The sequence below is a fragment of the Jaculus jaculus genome, chromosome 17 (assembly GCF_020740685.1).
Source record: "Jaculus jaculus isolate mJacJac1 chromosome 17, mJacJac1.mat.Y.cur, whole genome shotgun sequence".
Taxonomy (NCBI): domain Eukaryota; kingdom Metazoa; phylum Chordata; class Mammalia; order Rodentia; family Dipodidae; genus Jaculus; species Jaculus jaculus.
This window is the reverse complement of record NC_059118.1, coordinates 53996830-54017178: the sequence shown is the minus strand read 5'-3', so window position 1 is coordinate 54017178 and position 20349 is coordinate 53996830.

Sequence of the window (20349 nt, the reverse complement as noted above, 5' to 3'; positions counted from 1 at the left end):
ACAAAGCCCTGTGTTCAATCCACAGTAATATATTTTTTATTTATTTATTTATTTATTTATTTGAGAGCGACAGACACAGAGAGAAAGACAGATAGAGGGAGAGAGAGAATGGGTGCGCCAGGGCTTCCAGCCTCTGCAAACGAACTCCAGATGCGTGCGCCCCCTTGTGCATCTGGCTAACGTGGGACCTGGGGAACCGAGCCTCGAACCGGGGTCCTTAGGCTTCACAGGCAAGCGCTTAACCGCTAAGCCATCTCTCCAGCCCAACACAGTAATATTTTTTTGAGGGGGGCATCGAGGTAGGTCATTCTCTAGCCCAGGCTAACCTGGAATTCACTATGAAGTCTCAGGATGGCCTCAAACTCATGGTGCTCCTCCAACCTCTGCCTTCCGAGTGCTGGGATTAAAGGTGTGTGCCGCCATGCCCAGCCACAGTAATATTTTAAAGTCAGAGAATTTTTCTTAACTTCTTAAAATGACCATACAAAGTACTGTGTTTCCTTGTAGTATTTTCATACATCCTCAGTCGTCCTTCCCGTGCTCTCCCCACCACCTCTACCCCTTCCTGCTGTAACTCTTCTTTCCCCTAACAGCACCCTCTTTTCCTCTCTTCCTCCTAAGATCTCGTCCCCTCTCACAGTCTCCTTTGTAGTTTCACAACCTACCCCTACACACAGACTCATATGCATAGCCATAGAGAAAAATTAAAATCTAGGACTTAATATGAAAGAAAATGTGGCATTTTGTCTTTCTGAGTTTGGCTTATTTCACTTAACATAATTGCTCCCAAGTCTATCCATTTTCCTGAAAATGTTATGATTTCATTTTTCTTTATGGGTGGAAAACAACTTCCTCTGGGCACCACACTTTCCATGGCCATTCATGTGTTGATGAGTCCCCTTTCTTAGCTATTGGGAGTAGAACAGCATAAACATGGATCACGTATCTCCGTGGTGGGAATTAGAGTCCACTGGGTAAGCACGAGGAGCTGGTGTATCTGGGTCCTATTCTGAGCTTTCTGAAGAAGCCCACACGGAGTGGCTGCACTGCTTTGCACTCCGCCCAGCAGTGGGTGAGAGCTCCTCGTTCTGCATCTCCTTACCTATATCTGTTACTATGTTCTTTTCTTGATGCTAACCAGACTGACTGGGGTGAGACGGAATCTCAGAGTACTTCTTAATTTACATTTCTCTGGTGGCTAAAGATATTATTAAAGAGTTTTCTTTAAAAAACTATTTATTGTTCATTTGTGTTTCTTGAAGAAGTGTACTTAGGGCATCAACTCGTTGTGATGGTTTGAATCAGATGTACACCCCACAGGCTCATGTATTTTGAATGACTGGTCTCCAGCAGGTAGAAATTTGGGAGGTAGAGCCTTCTTAGAGGAGGTGAGTTGCTGGGGGGCGCTCATTCACGATTGCTGCTATTTTCCACCTGCTCTGGCGAGACATAAAGCTGGTACTGTGCTCTGTCAGCCCTTACCTGCCACGATGGAGCTGCCCCTCAAGACTGTAAGCCGAAATGGACTCTTTCTTCCCATCAGCTGCTTGTGGTTGGGTGTTTTGTCACTGACATGAAGGCTACTGTCACATCCATTGCTGATTGGGAGATATTTTTGGTGCTTAATTTTTGCAGTTTGTTATATATCCTAGATATATTAATTCCACATCAGTTGTAAAGTGGCCAACATTTTCTCCCACAGCCAAGACTCGTTCTTCACTATGGTGATAGTTTCCTTTGCTCTGCAGAAGCCTGTGAATCTCATGGAATCCATTTGTCAATTCTTAGAGTTATTTTCTGTATTATTAAAATCATTTTTATAAAGCTCTTGCCTATATCATTATCTTGAAGTGTTTTCTCTAACAGTTTCAATATTTCAGGCCTTACATTTAGGTCTTTGATCCAGTTTGAATTGATTTTTGTGAAATGTGAGAGATATGGATCTAATTGAATTTTTCTATATGGACACTGTCAAAAATCAGCTGACCATAGCTGTGTGGGTTTATTCTGGGCTCTCTATTCTGTTCCATTGGTCTACATGTCTGTTTTTTGTGCCAATACCATGCTGCCTGTCATAATCTGAGGCCAGGTACTGCTATACCTTCAGCATGGCTCATTTTGCTAAATAATTTGGCTATCTTTTGTGTTTTGAAATGAGTTTTAGAATTGTTTCTAGATCTTTGAAGAATGTCTTTGGAATTTTTGTTGAATTTGCATTTAATGTGTAAATGCTTTCAATAATATAGGCATCCTCACAATACTAACTTTGCCAGTCCTTTAGCATTAGAAGTCTTCTGGTACCTCGGTGTCTTCTTGAAGGATCACAGATACAGAGTAATTCAAGGGCAGCCAGAGCAACATTAGTGAGACCCTGCCTTAATAAAAGCATTGAAAGAGAGGATAAATCTCAGTGCTAGAGTGCTTGCCTCATATGTACAAGGCCTTTCTAGTAACATACAAACACACCAGAGGGGTATAATACTTTTCATTATGGCTAGAAGTAAAAAAGAAATTATAGATGTAAAATAACAATCATTAATAATTCCATTCAAGCATGAAGTTTTAAAGAATATTGACTCTTACGAAGTTAGATTGACCACGAGAAAAATAATCTCTAATTGAGAGGACAGGTCATGCTATTAGGTTCTTTTCTTTATGAAGAGAGAGGATGGGAACATTTTTAGCTCCATAAGGCAATCAAAAAGATAAAATGTGTTCATGTCTATGACTTTAGATGAAATGTAGAGCACCCTTCAGAAAGCCTGTGCAATGTACAGTTTAAGTTGCAATCAGGAAGGTGCAGACTAAAAAAGGAATGAAATCCTTCCCATAGACTGATAAAATTAGAAAAGAAATTCCAGAATTGGCACAATTTTGAAGAAGCATATAATTTAAAACTGCATATCATCTCAAGACCTACATTGCAGGGCTTAAAGATTCATTTGGCAAAAGCCTGGTTTGCTAATACTTGAGGATCTATTTTTTGTTATACAATAAGAGTCTAACAATGATTGTTCTATGGCTGTAGCATTTACCTAGTCAAACACTCATTCAGAGTCATAGTCAGATCTTCTTTACCTCTAGGTCTCCAGCATGAGTTATATTCTCTGTTGGTGATTTGCTCTTCTTCTGTTCAGCTCCTGTTATGGTTTGAATAATGAAAAACTCCTCACAGCCAGGTGGTGAACACTTAGTCTCCATCTGGAGGTACCATTTTAGAAGATCATAGAAACTTTAGGAGGCAGGACATAGCTAGAGAAAGTTTAACTCACTGGGGCATGCCTGTGAAGGTCACACCTGGTCCCCAACTCTTCCTGCACCTATGTTTTGGCTCTCAGGAAGGAATACCCTCCTTCCACACACACTTCTTTTCGCCACAATGTTCTGCCTGACCACAATCTTACAATTAATGGAGCCAAAGAATATGGATTAAAAAAAAAACTCTGAAACTGGTAGCCAAAATAAATCATTTCTCCTTTAAGTTAGTTGTTTTGCTCAGGTCATTATCTTTACAGAAGGCAACAAAAACCAGGGATCAAAAATCAAAATCCTTCAACATGACAAAAAAAAAAAAAAAAGATAGCTGACTCCCTATCATGAGATGAGCCACTTCTTGCACATAAGCTAGAGTCTAGGTGAAACCACAGGGGCATTGGTGGTCACACATGACTGCTGCTCTCATCATGAGCCTGACAACCTGCACCTGGATGATGGAAATATACACTGAGGACACTTAAAACATATCAAACAGAAATCCAGAAATTGCTGAGAGCTCAACACTAATGTAGACTTTTAACACACCTGCAATACTCACAGAATATTATGGAAGAAGGACCTGAAAGATCATAAAAAACCACAGGGCTTGAAGGGGCTTCCAGAGGCATTGCTACCCAGTAATGATTGACTGCTACCCTCGTAACCCATAACCCGATAGTGAATACCATCAACCCCACCAGGATGAGGGGCTGGAACCAACTCATGATTTGTCCATACAATGAAGTTTTGAGTTAGTAAAAATATTTAAGTCTCACAGAGCCAACTTATTACCTGTATGGTTGAAATTAGTGGCTTTGACTCTGCTAAAAACGTGGTCAGCACAGGGGATTGTCCCAGCAGGCTTATTTAGGATTGATGTACCCAGTTCAATGCAAAACTAAACTGGGTTGGTTCAATAGCAACAACAAAAATATGGCCTACACAAAATATTATCACATATGTTCCATAAAAAGATGATGGGAAGAACCATAATTAGAAATTAGTAGAATAAAAGTCAATATAATTATAATTAGAGTTTTGATGAGAAAGTTTCATACTAACGCTTCCCTAAAGATGAACCTGTAAGAGGCAGACTTGTTTCCTCTTGCAGTCTGTGCCTTGTTTATGTAGCCCAGGCTGCCCTTGAACCAGTGATCCTCCTGCTTCAGCGGCCTCGTCCCAAGTGCAGGGATTACAGGAATGCACTGGTACACCAACAAGACAGATTCTTTTTTACACATCAGTAGGAAACTGAAAACAAATTGATAAGCTAATCTAACTGCCTCCTTTTTGAGGAAACTGAAGCCAAGCACTTGACACATTTCATTTCATTCTCACCAAAACCAAAAACCCAGAAAAATCTCAAAGATTCGGAAACCAGGTCTAAAGAAGCTTGAAGCAGGATCCACGGTCACACAGCAGATGGCAGAGTCAGGATTTGGGGCCTCTGACTACAGGAACAGGAAGCATGACTAAGTTTCTAGAAAACTGGGCGTCTGGTACAATTTTATTAAAACATCTTGTTTTAAAGACCTACACAAGATTGGGCCAGTCAACACTCTGTCCTGGAGGGAGGGGGCTCACGAGGCTCTGGCCCACCCTGAAGATCTACAAGTTAATGGTCAGTGGGGTAGAGAGAGAGATTTTCTTCCAGGGTAAGCACTGATAAGTTATCCATGCTCTAGTAGTAACCCTTTACCCATGCTTATGCAAGTAACCTTAACAAAACCCATTGGTTCAGAAAGAAAGTCTGGATAGATGAAGAGAAAGAAGGGAAGAAGGACATTAGAGAGTAATGGAGATGTGAATGGGATCAAACTACACTATATACCTGTGTGAAGATGTCAAAATGAAGCCAATTATTATATATAACTAATACATATTTTGAGTTTAAAAACTCTAAATTGTCTTAGTTTAAATAGAATCATTTTACAATCCCAAATCCTATTAATTCAAAATTCAGTTTTCTCCAAACTCCAACTTGGAGTTAAATGGAAGGAGGCAGGCATGAGATGGAAAAACTGTAGTTTGCCAGGTCAGCGTCATAAGGGAGAGAGGTGCCTAGGGATTTGAGTGCTCTGGGCAGCCATATTCCGGGGTGAAGGCTGGTGCTGTATGCCCGCCCCCCATGAAAGTTGTTATGGCAAGCATGTGAGAAGACTTGGAATCTGAGCCTGGTTAGAAAAGAAAGTGGGATTTCACTGGGAGCAAGAATTAAAACCAACTCTACACAAACTTTTCCAGGAAATACCTAAGAGGGAAACAACTTCTAACTTATCTACTGAGACCATATTACCAAAACCAGACAAAGACTTTGCAAGAAAAGTAAATTATCACTTTAGCTATGTGCACAAGACTATATGCATACGTAACTGTGTGTTATAACTCAGCATCATCATGAACATAGACAATCTTCTACATAATGATCTAAAATCAGTGCAGCAAAGGAAAAAATGTCTTTTGTGCTTGCTTTAAATTTTTCTTTTTGTTGGTTTTGGTTTACTATTGTTCTTCTTGTTGTTTGGGTTTTGGGTTTTGGTCATAACTCTTGCCAAATACAGTGATACCTGACTTTAATTCTAGCACTTGGGAGTCTGAGGCAGGAGGATTGCAAGCTCAAGACCAGCCTGGGTTATGCAGTGAGACTCTTCAAAAACAATGAGCATGACAAAACATGCCTCATTCATGTCTTGTACTGTCAGTGATATTTTCTCTTATCCTTGCTCAGCTCAGCAGCTGTAGGTCATGACTTGTCTCTCACAACTCATAAGACCAGCATTAGTTTCTTTTGATTCGTTTTTGCCTTGTGGCCGTGCAGGGCACCACGCCTACAGCCTCTGCATGTTAGACAGCAGCAGCATCGCCTCTGGCCTTCGGTGCCTCCCCGTGCCATGCAGCATTGGCAGAAAGGACCTTTTTTTTTTTTTTTTTTTTTCTAACAGGACACTTAAAAGAACACACATGGAGTTTGATATTTTGCATAGTGAGCCACTTTTACAATTTTATATTCCTTTCCTTCCACTATGTTATGTACTTTACTCCCCTAAAATTTATTAGGAAATTACACATTTCTTCCACTGTATATTAAACAAGACATATCGGTGACTTGTGTGCTAATGATGGTTTCAGATAGCCAGTGGTGTGTATATGTTATAGCACACCAGTGTGAAAGGCAGGCACTGCTCCATTACAGCTGATAAAACCGAGTATTAGGTCGTGACTTGTCTCTCACAACTCACAAGACCAGCACTGGCTTCTTTTGATTTGTTCTTTGCTTTGTGGCTGGGCTGAGGACCGAACCTACAGCCTTGTGCGTGCTAGGCAAGCCCTATCCCCATCCCGTATAACACCACCTTAAAATCCAAGAGTGCAATTTTCTAGCCTTTCAAGCCTGTGGTTAATGGTTTTCAGTGATCAAGTTTCCATAGGTCTTATGGTCACAGAGTGGGAACTCTGGATGAGGGGTCTATAAACAAATAATGTACAGTTTAACATAGCTCATAAGCATTTTGAGAAATCACTGTTTCATTGCTCTCTTGAAATACCGCAAACACTGCCATATTAAAAATATGCTCACTTTGTGTATATAGATAGACACATCATTCTGTACAAGAATGTCCCTGGCCTGATACAGCTTGTTCTGGTTAAATGTGTTCCTGCCTGTATCTCAAACATGCTGGTGTAACAGGAAAAACCTTAAGAAAAGCTCCACCTTAATATCTGCCTGGGGCATTGAGTTGGTATGCTTATAATTAACGAAGTTCAAAGGATTTTCAGGTAATTGGAACACATAATGTTTTGTAAAATAAGAAACACAAGCTAGTAAAGTTTCAAGGCAGCCAGAACACCTAAGACTTTTCCAGTAACCTACTTGTTCGAATAAAACTACCTGTACTCACCACTTAGGGAATCACCTGGATAGTTCATGAATACCTAAAACTGATGGAGACCCTTTGAAGCCCTGTTAGTGGAGATGCATCCTGTTCATAGTGGAGATTCAGACCAAAGTCCAATTCCTTTCATTAGGTTAAACAGGTCATTTGTATTTCAAGTAGCACTAAGGAAATGCAACATTTGAAATTTTTTTAAGCATTATTTTTAGGAAATAAAAGCCATGCTCACTCATTTGAATAAAGTGGTTCTTTTTTATATCCTGATGTTTCATGGGTACTAGGTGAACTACTCACCCAGTCCCCTCTTTTAAAAAAATGCTGGGGGCTGGAGAGATGGCTTAGCGGTTAAGTGCTTGCCTGTGAAGCCTAAGGACCCCAGTTCGAGGCTCGGTTCCCCAGGTCCCACGTTAGCCAGATGCACAAGGGGGCGCACGCATCTGGAGTTCATTTGCAGAGGCTGGAAGCCCTGGCGCGCCCATTCTCTCTCTCTCCCTCTATCTGTCTTTCTCTCTGTGTCTGTCGCTCTCAAATAAATAAATAAATAATTTAAAAAATAAAAATAAAAATAAATGCTGGGCTGGAGAGATGGCTTAACAGTTAAGGCGCCTATGGACCCATGTACAACTCTCCAGATCCCAAATAAGCCAGATGCACAAAGGTGAGGCCAGAGCAAGGTCTCACATGCCCACTAGGTGGCACAAGCATCTGAAGTGCAATTACAGTGGCTGAGGCCCTAGAGCATAAATTCTCTCTCTCTCTCTCTTTCTCTCTCTCTCTCTCTCTCTCTCTCTCTCTCTCTTCCACTCTCTCTCTGTCTCTAACCTAAATAGTAAAAGCCACTATTTTGGCCCATATCTCCCAAAGTTATTTTCATGTTTAGAATTCATGTATACTTTTGGCAATTCTCTTTTTATTTTTTTTTTATTTCAGAGAAAGAGAGAGAGAGACAAAGAGAGAATTAGCACACCAGGGCCTCAGCCACTGCAATCAAACCCCAGACACTTGTGCCACCGAGTGGGCATGTGCTCCCTTTTGCTTGCCTCACCTTTGTGTGTCTCACGTGGGATCCGGAGAGTCAAACATGGCTCCTTAGGCTTTGCAGGCAAACACCTTAACTGCTAAGCCATCTCTCCATCCTTAGGCTATTCTCTTAAACTTGACCAGCAGCAGGGGAGGAGATAAAGTGCAATCCGGAGGGCTTAGCTGGCTCCCTTGAAACCTCAGGCAGATGCTGTTAGCGCTGTTTTCTTCTTGTGCAACTGTGGGCAAGGATGGAGGCTGCTGAGCCCCCTGCTGCTGATCACCCCAAAAGTCTGCCAAGAATATGACAGGTGCATTATGGGAATCAAGACTGAATGCTTTGAAGAATCTAAGAGGAGAACTAGGCTAGGAGTTGGAACACATCTGCATATGACATGTCTCCTTACAGCCTACCCAAATGACACTTTATTTTTCATTGCAACAGAGTCCGAAAAGGGGCTCCCAAACAGGGGAGCAAGCAGCAAGGTGATGTCATTAAGAGAAGGGCAGGAAGGCTATTGAAACAAGGGCTTCTTAAATTTTTCCACATGTGAACCCTTTTTGCCCAAGAAATTTTATGCAACCTGAGTATAAAGTTATATGACATAGCTATGTAATTCAAATAATAACTGATAATAAATCATAAATAAAATACTAAAAAATAATTTAAGATAATTCATTATCATTTATTCAAAATGAAAGCAAATTTTCATACTAATGAGATGGATGTGATTGTCTACTTTTTTAATAAAGAATTAAATGTTGGCTGAATAATTGATAGTGTAGGACATAGCACATCTTTAACATTTCAAAGTGGACAAATATTTTGATTGTATAATTGTATAATTGCTGAAAACCCTGCTTCACATAAATACATAGTACAAAATGACAAAAGTATATTTGGGGTCGTTTCAGAAAGAGTTGGAAATTCTGTCCTAATCCCATGCCAAAATTCATTGAGCATTGTTTTTTTCAAATTCAAGTCAGCAACTCAGAGAGCAGTTTTTAAATTTTATTTATTTATTTATTTATTTGAGAGCGACAGACATAGAAAGAAAGACAGATAGAGGGAGAGAGAGAGAATGGGCACGCCAGGGCTTCCAGCCTCTGCAAACGAACTCCAGACGCGTGTGCCCCCTTGTGCATCTGGCTAACGTGGGACCTGGGGAACCGAGCCTTGAACTGGGGTCCTTAGGCTTCACAGGCAAGCACTTAACCGCTAAGCCATCTCTCCAGCCCAGAGAGCAGTTTTTAAAGTCAAACACAATACAATCTGTGGTGGTTTGATTCAGGTGTCCCCCATAAACTTAGGTGTTCTGAATACTAGGGTCCCAGCTGATGGAGATTTGGGAATTAACGCCTCCTGGAGGGAGTGTATCATTGGGGGCCGGCTTATGGGTATTAAAGCCAGTTTCCCCTTGCCAGTGTTTGGCACACCCTCCTGTTGCTGTGTTCCATCTTATGTTGGCCAGGAGGTGATGTCCACCCTCTGCTCATGCCATCGTTTCCCCTGCCATCGTGAAGCTTCCCCTCAAGCCTGTAAGCCAAAATAAACCTCTTTTTCCCAGAAGCTGCTCTTGGTTGGGTGATTTCTAACAGCAATGCGACCCAGACTGCAACACAATCTGAAAATGTACTAATTTGACACTTAAATATTATGGGGAAAAAATTAAAAGGCTTTATTTTCTACAATGAAACCATTGTCTCTAAGAGCAGAAAACTGTATGGACAGTCAAAACACTGCCCTTTGTAGCACACAATAGTTTGCAGTCTGAGCTGAGGTGTTTCCAGTCAGCATTGCGTGGCCAACTCAACATGAGAACAGGGACGGCGAAAAGTGTGCCCGTGCTGTGCTCAGAAACATGGCTGTGGTGAAGTTGTGAGATGTAGCCCGGGCAAGGGTTGGCCCAGTCACCTCAGATTCATTACCCAGTTAAGTTTGAATTAATTTTTGGTGGTTTTACATTTAGAAATCTTTTACTCTTGCCAAAGTTTCCCATTATGTGGCTCCATTCAAGGTCACAAACTCCAATTTAAGAGGCTATGATGAGGTGGGCTGATTGCCATGAGTTCAAGGCCAGCCTGAGCTACGGAGTGATTTCCAGGTCAGCCTGGGCTAGTGAGACCTTACCTCAGTGCAGACTCAGCAATCCAGAGGCACTGAAGAGTCCCAGTGGAGGGGGCAGGGAGCATTGAGGAGTGGGCGCCTTGCCTGGTTTGATTCATCTAGTGACAGCATCCACCCAGGGCCCGTGAAGCTTTGAAAAGCCTGCAACTTGAAGGAAGGCTGGCCCACGAAGGAATGACTAGATCCCAGCAAAGCTGATTCATCCCATCTCATGGGACTTGATGGAAAGTACAAGAGCGGCACAGCAATGGAAGCCACTAGTCTTTAATTCTTCTCCTGACCTCCGAGCAAGACTCCAGGTCTGAAAGCCTCTCGGTGACTATTGAGCGCCACTTTCTGCAAGTGTATGAGGGACATCAAAATGAAGGCTTCTCTTTTCTTGTTATTTATTATTATTATTATTATTATTATTTTGGTTTTTCAAGGTAGGGTCTTGTTCTAGCCCAGGCTGACTTGGAATTCACTGTAAAGTCTCAGGCTGGCCTAGAACTCACAGCGATCCTGCTACCTGTGCCTCCTGAGGTCTGAGCTCAAAGGCGTGTGCCACCATGCTCTGCTTTCTTTTCTTTTGAATGTGTGTGTTACACTGTACCATCTTTACTTTAACCTTAAAAATGACTTTTCTCGGAGCAGGGATAAGGCTCAATGGTTAAGAGCCCTGGCTGCTTATGTAGGAGGGCTTCTTAGGCCAGAGACAACCAAGTTCTGCTCCCCAGAACCCCACATAAAAAGCTGGGCATGGCCCAAAGGTCTATAACTGCCGTCCATGGGCTTGCAGGGCCAGAGCAGCTCCAGGTGGAGGCAGAGGCCAGGCCCATGGCAAGGAAGCTAGGAAATGAGCTATAACTCTTCTCTGACATTCACACTCATGCACATGGATGTGCATACCTGCACACACACACATGCATGCATCACACACCACATACACACACACATGCAAATATATATATAAGACTAATCTCTAATAAAGAGAAATCCCACAAGACCACTCTTTAAAATGTCAAGGTCACAAAAGACAGAAGACCTCCAAGCTGTTTTAGATTACGTGAAGATGACGAGAGCAGGTGCAATATCTTGTAATAAAAGCCATTAATGGAACAAATGATCAGATATGGATATAGTATAGGTATCAGAGGTTAATTTTCTGATTATATTTTCATGTGATTTGGTGAGATCATTTTCTTAGCTTGGGATATGTGGATTCATATTGATCCTTAAGGTATTTAGATTAGAATCAAAGGTGACATCATTGCTATGACGTAAACATTTCCAGCAAAATGAAAGCTACATGGAGGGGGGAAGAAAGTGAAGACCGTGTGACAAAATGTTCATAGTTGAGAACTCGGGGGGAACATGAACATTCCTTGTGCTGCTTTTTTTCAATGTCAAAGTAAAATAATAGGAGTGTGGAATTTAGTTCAGAGACAAAACTGTTGCAAAGGCAGTGTGTTGCCCTGCATTTAACCCTCAATACCACAGCAACAATAATCATTATTATTATTACTAATAGTAGTACTATTACTACACACAGGCATGGGGGATCACACCTAAAATCCCTGCCCTCAAGATTCAGAGGCAAGAGGATCACCATAAGTGCAAGGACAGCCTGCTCGACATAGTGAATCATGAATTCCAGGCCAGCTAGGGCTGCACAGCAAGATCTTGTCTCAAAAAAAAAAAAAAAAAAAGGCCATCGCAGGCCTTTAACCCCAGCACTCAGGAGGCATTGGTAGGAGGATCACCATGAGTTCGAGGCCACCCTGAGACTACATAGTGAATTCCAGGTCAGCCTGGGCCAGAGTGAGACCCTACCTTGAAAAACAAACAAACAAGATTTATTTGAATAACAAAAGATAGCTTTGTTTAATATTTTATTTTATTGTATTTATTTGAGAGAGAGAAAGATGGAGAGAGAGAGAATGGGCACACCAGGGCCTCTAGCCCTGCAAGTGAACTCCAGATGCATGCGCCACCTTGACTTTCATGGGTCCTGGGAAATCAAACCTGGGTCCTTGGGCTTTGCAGGCAAGTGCCTTAACATCTAAGTCATCTCTCCAGCCCAAAGAGAGTTTTTAAATGTTAAGAATGTTTAAGGTTATTTTCTTAACATCATATAAAGATCACAAGCATATGCTTATGACTGAAGTCATGCTTTTAATTCTTAGTAATGTATATTTTCATTTTAATGACACATACTAAAATTCTAATGGAAAAATGCAATTTTACATTTACAAGGAATGATCTAACGGGTCTTATAATACATATGTCACTTGAAGCTGCACTTCCTGTCAGTCATCCTCCGGCAAGAACTGTCCCATGAGAGAACCGAATGTCCCTTAAGAAAACTGATTTACACAGCAGGTGAATGCTCAAGGCACACAGCACAGGTGAGTAATTTAAAGAAAGAGTGTCATTTACCACAGCACATTTTCTTCTCCAAGCATTTTGCTCATGGTATCTTTTTATATTTTGCCTGTATGCACCATTTTAGACTTTCAGTTTTTTCAAGGAAACATTTCACAGCTTGATGAGATCTCTGTAAAAAATACATTTGAAGCTGGTTAAAAACAACTACAGTCTGAAAAAAGACCTCTTATTGACTATGTGAAGCAAAATAGGCAGAAATGGGTTTTCTGTTATTCCCAAAGTACCCAGAAATGTAAATGTTGCTTACTCCTAATCTGTCATAATCCTGAAATCTATGAGCAATCTATGAGAAGTCTGGTATCTTTCATTTCTAACAGTTATATGAGTCCCACTGTTACCTTGTTTCCCTGAGTATGCAGTTGTCCTAATCTATTATAGTTTAGCTAATTATAGCTTTGCATTGCAAGTCCCTCCATCTAAATTAGGCCTAAGATAACGAGATCTGGGCCTTATCTTCCTTGCATTTATCGAACTCAATTGACAGGTTACTAATAGTTTTCCCTCAAGGTCAACATGAGTAGGTACTATCTGAAATTGTCCACTAGACAAGAACCGTAGTGGGATGTGAAGGTTCATGAGCACATCGAGATTGCTGTCTTTTTGCACAAAATTAAGCCAGCTTCTCCAGGTGAGGAGCAGAAGGGTAAACATTCATGAGTTTCATTTCTTTCTGCAATTAGTCTCTTGGAATCATTATTGCCTGAGCTCTGGTCTTAGGAATTTCTACTAACCGTTAAACTCAGAACAAGATGTAGTCCTGAAGCCATTTTCCCACACTCCATGAAAATATAAGGCAGGTCTGGGCTGAGCACTGGCCTTGGGAATTTCTATTAACCTTCAAACAATAAAACGAGATGTGGTCCTGAAGTCATTCTTCCAATCTCTGAGCAGATAGAAGGCAGGCCTGGGCTATTTGGCCACATTTTTACCAATGACAAAGGGATACCCAAGTACAACTCAGAAACTGGGTAGGTCAGCGTAAGATCTGATTTTCTCTCTGAAATCCAAAACGCCCATCTGGCCTACTTCCTCTTGGGCGCCAGTTTCATTCCAGCCACTAATGGGCCATGCTTACACTCCTGTTCCTTGGAAGACTGGACCCAAGGAAGGACAGAATCTCTTGCTATTGTCAGTCTGAGAAACGGCTCCAACCCCATCGAAACATAGTGTATCCTTGGGTTCTAGCAACTGCAACATGTGTTGTGGAAGAAAACATAGGTGTGAGCTCCAGACTCATCACTGTGAGGAGGGAAGGGCCGGGCTGCTTTGTTTTCAGCTGGGGCACTGACGGCCTCCTACCCAAGCCCGTCCCGACATTGTGAGTCTAATGAGGCAGACAGAAGGAGCAGATAGCAAGGAAAGAAGTTGCCAAGGTGAAGGCAGATCATGTCTTTCAAATCGATTTCAAATAGTTATGATTTCAGAGAACACAGTAAGCACGCAGCAATGAACAACAGCAGTCAGGTCAGATTTGTTTGGCAAGTGTTATACACTTTGCAAATGTGAGCACCCATAAGTAACCTGGGGAGAGATGAAAAAATTGCATTTATAAAGGAGAAGTTGCTTCTTTCCAGAAGCACCTCTACATCCTCATCCTCCTCTCCTCGTCTTCCTGCTTCTTGCTGATCTAAATCTAGCCATGGTTACAATCTATGGAGATGATTCCATGAGGAATGAGGTTGAACATTTCTAGTTTGTTATTTTTCCTCTGGAAAGGTGGTCCTGCTGATGTACCATTGGCACCAAAACTGCCCACTGCCCACTGCCCACTAAGTTCTGCATTGCACCCACTTGCACAGGACAGTACATTGGCCCCTCTATCCTTTTAGAAAGCCATGCTTGGCTGTGAGTGGCAGGGGCAGGTGGCATGACAGAATTGCAGGTTTGAAAGTAGACTGGTCAGGATAGGCTGTTGTGCTTCCATCTTGGGCAGACTGGATGTCTGTCCTTTATTTTCTGGACTCCACTGTGGCCCCAGGCACAGTGGAATCTCATTCAAAATCATAGTCAAGAGTGAAGTCGGCTGAGCATACATCAGCACCTGCATTACCACAAACGCAATAAGCAACTCAACAAAACCAGGTAACAAATAGGGAACTGCTAGAGCTTGGATCTGATTTCTCCTTCAGAGGTTCATATGAGGGACACTGAGTCTGCACTGTGGTGGCACTGAAGTTGTCGAACCTTTAAGCAGTAGGACCCATCAGAATGTGGTCAGATCTTGGGGACACATCTAACTGAAGCTCTTGTGGGACTGGATCCCATCACATGAAAGTGGCTTATTATAAAGTAAGTTCAGCTGTTTAGCTCTCGCTTTTTTCTTTTCAGTGTATATGCATGCGTATGTGTGTGTGTGTGTGTGTGGTCATGTGTGCAGGCATGGGGGAGGGCACATATGTTTGCAGGTGTGTGTGTGTAGGTGTGTGTGGAGGCCAGAGGACAACTTTGGGTATTGTTCGTGTCAGTCTCTGTCACCTTTTTTGGTGTGAAACAGGCTCTCTCATTGGCTTGGAGCTCACTTAGTAAGCTGGACTGGCTGACCAGGAAGCCTCAGTGCCCTGCTTGGCTCTCCTTCCCTAGCAGTAGGATTGCAAGCACATACCTTCGTGTCTGGCTTTTTTTTTTTTTAAACTTTTTATTTATTTATTTATTTATTTATTTATTTATTTATTTATTTATTTATTTATTTGAGAGAGAGAAAGAGGCAGAGAAAGGGAGAGAGAGAAAATGGGCACACCAGGGCTTCTAGCCACTACAAACGAACTCCAGATGTGTGCACCCCCTTGTGCATCTGGCTAACATGGACCCTGGGGAATTGAACCAAGGTCCTTTGGCTTTGTAGGCAAATGCCTTAACCGCTAAGCCATCTCTCCAGCCCCATGTCTGATTTTTTTTTTTTTTTGGTCATTTTTATTTATTTATTTGAGAGCAGCAGAGAGAGAGAGAAAGAGGGAGGGAGAGAGAGAGAGAGAGAGAGAATGGGCACGCCAGGCCTTCCAGCCACTGCAACCGAACTCCAGATGCAAGTGCCCCCTTGTGCATCTGGCTAACGTGGGTCCTGGGGAACCGAGCCTTGAACCAGGGTCCTTAGGCTTCACAGGCAAACAAATGGGCACAGCACAGAGATGAGCTGTCAGGGCATTTTAGTTGGGAGAAGGAAAACAAATGCAGAAGGAGTGTTTCAAACACAAAAAAAGTGAGAAAAAATAACAGCTAGCACATTAGTGAGGAGTGGTGGCCCCTTCTAGTTATAATTTTCCATATATTTACAATATTAGGTTTAGATCTGGTGCTCTACATCCCAATTCCCTCTTGCTGTCTTGATAAGTTTCCAGATATTAACGTGTGGCACTTGTTTATGTCACAGTCAAGATTTCAATCACAGTGTGCAGACTGCCACGACAAAGCATCAATACTTAAACAGGGTCTGAGAAAATGGAGAGTGCTTCATGTTTTTCTTTATACTGTTATTTCTCCAGTGGTCTGTACTGGACACACTGAATAGTAAAGACCATCATACCTACCTAAGAAAAAAAAATAACCTCATCTAAACAAGCAGCCCATGAGGACGAGGTCATGTGAGAGCTCCCAGAGTTTTCCAATATGAGCACAGCCTAGTCTTCCTCTGTCCCCCCTTTTCACCTTCAAACAGACAGTTCTCTCTAGAAATGAGACGTTCTGCTTTGATGGTAGGCTGGGATCAAATTAAACAACTCCTGAATTTCACAAGGCTAATATTTCAAATTAGAAATTTCAGCTCACTCAACACATTCAACCACGCTTGTGTTGGATGAAGCGTTACTTATGTGAATAATTAGCTTGAATAATGTGTGAGAGAGAAAGGACAGTTGATAACCGCTCTTCCTCCCATGCGCCTGCAAATGAAGGTTGGGAGGCCTGAAAGGAAGGTGTGGCAAGATGATGAAGGCTCTCTTCCCCAGGGCCCTAGCCACGCAGCGCGGTTTCTGAAGCCTTGCGTGCAGTGAGTGTTGAGGGCAGAATGAGCAAAAATAGGTACCCAGCCATGCAGAGCAGACCTCATGCTCAGCTGGAGGAGTGCAGGAAGATGGTCGTCACATCACAGCCTACAGACATTGTTGGACGCTTAGCCTTGCCATCTAGCCTATGAGACAGAAAGAAAACGTCTATGGTGTTTGGGTATGTTTGAACAGCAAGGACTGCACTGCGTTAACTGATTCTGCCACTTAGATATGCTTTCTGTCTGAAAAATCTATATTCCGGGCCTGGAGAGAAGGCTCAGCAGTTAAGATGCTTCCCTACAAAGCCTAACAACTGGGGTTTGATTCCCTGGTACCTTTGTAAAGCCAGATGCACAAAATGGCGCATGCATCTGGGGTTCGTTTGTAGTGGCTTAGTGGCCCTGGCACGCCCATCATTCTTTCTCTGTTCTCTCTCTGTCTTCCTGCTTTCAAATAAATTTAAAAAAATAGAACTTTTTAAAAATCTAGGGCTGGAGAGATGGCTTAGTGGTTAAGGCACTTGCCTGGAAAACCAAAAGACCCAGGTTTGATTCCCCAGGACTCACATAAGCCAGATACACAGAGGGGTGCACGCATCTAGAGTTCATTTGTCATGGCCGAAGGCCCTGGCATGCCCATTCTCTCCCTTCCTTCCCCCCTCTCTCTCTCCCTGCCTATTTCTCTCTCTGTGTCAAATAAATAAATAAAAATAACATTTTTTTAAAAAAATCTATGTGCACATAGGCAATCTTTTTACAACGTTAATTGTGATGTTTTATTTACTATTTGTTTATTAGCATACTTGCTTGTTTGTTTGACATAAGGTCTCAGTCTATGTCCCAGGCTGACCTGCAACTTATTATGTAGCCCAGGCTGGCCTCAAATTCACAGCCATCTCCCTGCTTCAGCTTCCTGAGTGCTGGGTATTATAGGTGTGGCCCACCCCACCCTCATGGAGAGCCAGTGAAAACAGACATCAAGAACATGGAGCACCTCCCTGGCCTCCATCACAGCTCAATCTGAGTCACTTCCCACCTCCAGTCCCGGATGTTCAGTCTCTTATTTTGGAGCTAGACCCAGCTGGGGATTGAAACGGGCTCCAGACGCTGTATAGCATTAACAGATGGTGGAATCTTCTAGGAAGTAATTCTACCCTGGGTTTTCTATTCCCTAACTAAATCTTTTAAACATAATGTGCTATTTCACCCGCTCGCCCAGCCTTCCCATTTCTTAACTAACTAACTGGGGCCTCTTTATGTCATTGCAAGGAAGAGATTACAGGAGGAAGTCAGGGAGAAAATGTCAGTCTTGTGTAGCCCAGATACATTGGTAGAAGGCAGTATTCTTTTCTTGCCAGACATTGGGATTTATTTCCTCTCATGTCTCCTTTCTTGCTTTAAAAAATCCTTCTTTTCTTCAGTCTTATCTAGCAATTCTTTTGTTGCTTGCTTTCTGGTTTGTTTCTTTGTTTTGAGGCAGGGTCTCACTGTAACACAGGCTGACCTAGAATGCATTCAGTAGCCCAGGCTGACCTCAAACTCCCAGAGAGCGACTTCAGCCTCCCAAGTTCTGGGATAATAGATAATAAGGCACCGTGCCTGGCCAAGGTATAGCCTGTACTTGCCTTGAACTCCTGATCATCCTGCCTCTACCTCTTCAGCAACTGTGTAACAGCATGCACCACCACCACTGGCCTGGTAATTCTTAATTTTAAGATATTTTTGGAATCATTACCAACTATCCCATAGATGGAGTGTGCTGAGCCTGGATTAGAAATAGTTCTACCAATCTTCAGTTCAGTGATGGCTGTTAAAATTTTTTTAATTTTTTTTAAACCTGCTAGGCACCAGGCATGGTAGGGCACGTCTTTAATCCCAGCACACGGGGGGACAGAGGTAGGAGGATTGCCATGAGTTTGAGGCCACCCTGAGACAACATAGTGAATTTCAGGTCAGCCTGGGCTAGAGTGAGACCCTACCTCGAAAAACAGAACAAAACAAAACGAGACCTGCTAGACATTTCCTAGGCCTCTATAAACTATTTAGCTGTCTAGATTTTAAAAATAAATAAATGTTGAATCACTTGTCTAAAAATAAAACATAAATGCCTGCCAAAACCCAAAATATGTTATTTTTAAAGAAGTTGCTTCAGAAAAGTAGAAGTTTGGGGTTTGTTTTTGTTTTTATCCAACTCCTTTCTACTTATTTCCATTCCTGGTCTCTACTGACCCTATAAGCTCCCAAAGTCTTTTCATTAAAGTCCCCTTTGCTTACGTTAGTTAGCTTTGGTTTCTGTCTTACAAAGCAAAGACATTAACTAACATAACTGGCCTCTAGGTTGTGTCTCCCCATTCTGAAATTTGTAGCAACAGAGCATAGATCAGATGAACTATAATTCAAATGTTATCTCCCAGATACATTTCCCAGATCAGCTGCCCGGAATGAAGGGAGTAGGGAACAGGAGTTGTCATCGTCAAGCACAATGTCGGCAGCGCAGAAGAGGTGAGGTGTGTTCAAAATACACAAAGAACGGTTGCACTGGCCGTCTCTCTGCAAGACTGGAGGTCAGGACTTGGAAGGAATGATTTTACCCTAAGTTGGCTTTACCAAAGCACTGTGGTAGGATCCAGCCAGCCAGCCTTCTGTTTCAATGCTTGCGTCATAAGAAATAAAGATCACTGCACCCCAGCATGGTGACACATGGCCTGAGTTCAGTATTTGGGAGTCAGAGACCAGCCTGGGCTATATAAAAAGATTCTGTTATGTATAAATAAATAACCCCTGGGATAGAAATGGCACTTGGGAAAACAGGTGGTGACAGAAGTCGTGAGCTGTCAGGGACAGAGCTGAAGCTGGCATTCAGGTGCTCTAGTATACATCGTTACCTTGCGCTTGACATGAATGCTGGGGGAAGGCGCAGCAGGTATCTGCTCCCCTTTTTACTAATGAAGACAGAGATGAAGTCCTTTTTCCTTGAAACCCACCTCTGCCTTATCTTCTAAACAAAGAGATGGACGAAGTAATATGTTCGTCAAGATGGCAAATGGGCACAATAATGTCGTAGACCTTTAATTATTAACAGTTACTGTTGAGGCCTTTCCACCTGCTCGCGGTCCTCAGATGAGCCTCTTTCCTTTAAGCATCTGGCTGTTGGAGACAAAGGACAGGCAGGTAGGTCATCAGTGGCTTAGTGGCAAAGGTTTAATGAATAAGTAAGACCTGGGATAGTATGGGTCACCTATTAGAGGACCCAGGGCTCTGTAAGGTGCTTTGATTGTGCAGCACCCACACACAGAAGCCCTTGCAGAGGGTTAATGTAAGAAGCGCCGATAGCACCTGCAAAAACTTCATACTCGGATTTTTTTTTTTTTTTTCAATTATGAAGTCTAAAGTACGGAAGTCTGGCTCCCAGCAACCCACCGGGCAGATGCTGGTGGGAAGTAGTTTCATTAAGGCTTCGGTTTGCTCCCATCCCTTTTTGCTTTCACCACCGAAAGGCGTCGGTTATTGCAGGGACCCAACGCCGCGGGAGAGAAGCGGCATGTTGGAAGGGTTTGTCCGGGACAGAAAAGCGTCCCCGCCCGGAGCTCCGGACGGTCGCTGGCTGGCTCGCCCCGAGCAGCGTCGCCCAGCGGGCAGAGGCAGCG